At 40.3% G+C, this 4,101-nt stretch overlaps 1 pseudogene; it reads right to left on the bottom strand.

Annotated features, from left to right (window-relative positions):
• Positions 1-2,153: 2,153 nt before the first annotated feature.
• Positions 2,154-3,099, bottom strand: LOC117351396 (annotated as a pseudogene).
• Positions 3,100-4,101: the final 1,002 nt, after the last annotated feature.

Raw genomic sequence — 4,101 nt, 5'->3', positions numbered from 1 at the left:
ATAGGTTGCAAACATGCTGGATTGCGCCCGCTATTTCCTGACTTAGTTCCTTTAGAACCCTTGGGTGGATCCCGTCCGGTCCCGGTGATTTGCCACTTTTCAGTCTGTCAATCTGATTGAGGACATCCTCCCGACTTACCTCTATATGTCCCAATCTTTTGGCCTGCTCCCCACTCATGAGCTCCTCTGAGTCCGGTATATTGGACGTGTCCTCACTCGTGAAAACCGACGAGAAGAACGTGTTCAACCTCTCAGCTACCTCTTTATTCTCCTTAATCACTCCCTTCCTATCCCCATCGTCCAATGGCCCCACCTCCTCTCTCACTGGTTGCTTCCCCTTTACGTAACTGAAGAATGCCTTGAAGTTTTTCGCCTCCCTGGCCAGCCCCTCCTCGTATTTCCCTTTTGCTTTTCTAATCTCTCGGTGGCATTCCTTTTGGCATTTCCTGTGCTCCTGGTGATTTTCCTCCGTTGGATCCCTTTTCCATTTCCGGAAGGACACTTTCTTGTCACTGATTACCTTTTTTACTTCATGTGTCATCCAAACCGGGTCTTTTGACCGCTTGTTCTTGCGGCCTTTCCTGAAACTGGGGATGTACAGTTTTTGTGCTTCCTGCAGTGTGTCCCTGAGAAGGGTCCAGGCGCTCCCTACAGTCTCCATCCTAAAGCCGTTCCTGAGCTTCCTCCCCACCATTTTCCTCATAGCAACATAGTTCCCTTTCCTGAAGTTGAGCGCAGTTGTTGCGGTCCTCCCCACTATGGGTGACCCCCTTTCTAATGTGAATCTGATCACGTTGTGATCACTGTTGCTTAGTGTTCCTCCCACTTCTACCCCTCTTGCAGGCCCCCCTAATCCGTTAATCCATTATAGCCAACTAAATTATCTATCTTGTAATGACCCTGATACAATGTCCAAATCTCCCCCAAAGTAACCCACTCTACTTTGTAACTCTTCTGGAAATATCCAGATAACCTCTTGTGTAATCCGCCTTGAACTGCAAGGTAATGGCGGAATAAAAATCATGAATGTAATGTAATGCAATTAGTGGTGAACTAGCTTAGCGCTATACAGCAGGCCAGGAACTGTCTCTGGCCCACTAAATAGCACTGAATATTTAACAGTCAATCTTTGGTGATTACACTGGCTTATCCTGCTGAGGATTTTATCTATTCACTCGACTTCATGCAATTTTTTTTTTTTAACCTCTCAGTGCATTTAATCTGAAATCTACTTTTCCTACTGAAGGAGCTGTCATCAAGTCTTTCAACAGCAAGGATGTTTTTGATTAAAATACTACACACTGGCTCCTTTTCTGGTCGTTTGTGGTAGGTGAGTTCCCTGCTGGTTAAACTGAACCATCATTTCTTTTCCCAGTTCAGTTCCTTCTCTGAGCTCTTTTAAGCATTTCACCTTCTTTTAGAAATACTGGTTCACTTATACCACTAGGTTCTTTACTTTCAGTAGAATAAATTTCTTCTAAACACTTTATAATGGCAATTGTGCACATCTCTTCCTGAAACATTTTGATAAACTCGCACATGGATGTCTCTTTGAAGCTTGAAAGTTTGCTTTTAGAGAAACTTCCCCAGCTGCCCAAAGTCTGGATGGTTTTTGAGATAAAGAGGTGATGTTCTTGTTTGAGCATCTGGATGATGTGGTCGTAAAAGGAAAAAAAACCCTGTGAGGCGACATCCTTTGCAGAATATTGTACATGAGAGTTATTAGGAAATAGTTTATCATCCATTTGTCTCAGAGACTAGAAAAATTAAGGTGGGACAGCTCATACCTGAGCATATAATTGCACTGAACACCTTGTCTACATACAAGGAATGCTGAAAAGTTCTCAGCCCAACGAACTTGCAGAAACAAAATTCTATGTTTTGACATTGTTTCAGATCATTGATTGAACCATATCTATGTCATTCACTTTTTGCTTGGGCTGAGATCTTTTCAACATCACCTTATAGTACCATAGGTTCTCTTTGTGTATTTCTACTTTATTCCTTTCTTTCAAGCTAATGGGATCAATTTCACAGGGTTTGAATGAGTTGTATAATTTCATGAAGAATAAGTTTAATACTTTTTGATTGTGCTTCCCCACTAATTTTCATCACATAGCCAGGGAGTTCCCTCTAAAACCTGTGTTTGTTTCTTATGTATCCTCCAGTTCCAGCAGCAACAAAAGGAACAAGTCTACAAGAGGCAAAACTGCATCATATTTATTGCAACATATCTCAAATATTAAGGCAGCAGAAGCAGAAACTGGATGAACATCTGGACACTTAAGCAGCAAATTCCTTAAAGGGATACAATATTCTGATGGAAATGCATTGTCTTCAGAGTAACATATATTTGAACTAAGTGATCCTAGATCCTCCGTTTTAGAGGAGTTGCTCCCGTTGTTTTTTGGCTGCAGACAGCACCAGGCTTCTTGAGATGACATGCCGCTTCTTAAAACTTCATAAGCCTTTTAACTTCTCCTAGAAAAGCATCCTGAACAAGATTGCCATTGTTGTACAGATCAATCCTAATTTCAAGCCTTTCTAAGACCTCCACTTCAACTCGGAACTGGGATTTGTTAATATAACTGTTAGGTCTTGTCAGGACAAACTCAAAGGTCTCAAACTGTGTATTGTTGTTTTCTTCTTTTGATCATTCCTAGAAGGACCCACAGGAGAGTCTGCTGGATAGGGCTCACAACTTTGTCCATTGAGAAGCGACAATTCTTGACGTTTCTTTATATGTATTACAAGTTGGTGACACACTGTGCCATTATCCCTTATCACTTCATTCAGTCTTAGTTCAAGATGAACTTTCCCCTGCATTTCCGAATTAGAATCAACTGGCTGAAGTGAAAACCATGTTTCTTTGTCAGTGAATCTGCATAAAATTTCTTTTTTAAAGGGTACTTTTCCTATATGAATGTCTCACTGTAAAATACTTACCATAGATATAAAATTACAAATATTGGAAAGTTCTTGGAATTTCAAAGATAAAAAAAAATCTTCATTGTAAAATTGGCTTAAAGACTTTTCAACAACTTTTGTACAGAAAACTTCCTCCTGGTCCAGATTTATTGTGCAAAAACAGTCCCTCATGTTGGGCAAGTGACAAGGAAGTAAATTCTTAGCTTCATCTGCCCTGCGTCAGCTAGCAAACCCTCAGGAAGCCACAACATCCTGTTTCTTGTGACAACCCTTGTCAATCATCTTTTCTTTTCCTCTTATGCCCACTGTTTCTAAATAATGGGGCTTACAGGTGCTCAGAGCTTATCTTAAATCCTGCAGGGCAAACTCAAACTTTTTGCAACCCAAGCATCAGTGCTTTCAATTCCGTCATCTTCACACCCTGCTAATTGCGTTCCTTTCTTCTTATCAAATCTACATTTTTATGAACAAGCTGGATCTTCAGACGTGCTTCCTATGAATTTACTTTCTTCCAGTTGAGACAATGCACCAAAATTGTCATCGATCAACTACTTCTGCTATTAGTTTCTTTGACTTTTTATTTTAAATCCTTTTTTTTTTTTCATTTTTCTAAATAAAACTTTTCAACACTTATCTGCTTATTCACTGAAACTGTCGGCTGGGGACTGTTGTGTTCCGACATGTTCTGCCCTCCGGCTGAGAAGGAGGAATGGTTTCAAGAGAATGAGATGCGGTAATTAGGGGACATCCTTAACACAGCCGGAGGGCATAACTTGTTGGAACACAGTCCCCAGTCGACAGTTTCAATGAATAAGCAGATAAGTGTTGAAAATTATTTATAAAAGGATTCAAATAGAAAGTCAAAGAAATTGATAACAGAAGTAGCAGATTGATGATGATTTTGGTGCATTGTCTCACTGGAAGAAAGTAAATCCGTAGGAAGCACTTCTGAAGCAGCTTCTTCATAAAAAATTAGATTCGATAAGAAAAAGAAGGGAAGGGAGCACAATTAGCAGGGTGTGAAAGAGTTTTATTATAGTGCTCCATGAGATCATTGATAATATTTATTACGGGTATTTCTGATTTCAGCACAACTCCCAGCTTCCTAACCTAAGTGAGGGGAAAAACAACACTTTGCAAGTTTTATGCGACAGATCTCAGGCCCTTCCTGAG

Source organism: Geotrypetes seraphini, chromosome 17 (assembly GCF_902459505.1).
Source record: "Geotrypetes seraphini chromosome 17, aGeoSer1.1, whole genome shotgun sequence".
Classification (NCBI taxonomy): Eukaryota; Metazoa; Chordata; class Amphibia; order Gymnophiona; family Dermophiidae; genus Geotrypetes; species Geotrypetes seraphini.
The sequence above is the reverse complement of the archived record's forward strand: the minus strand, read 5'-3'. Positions and strand labels throughout refer to the sequence as shown.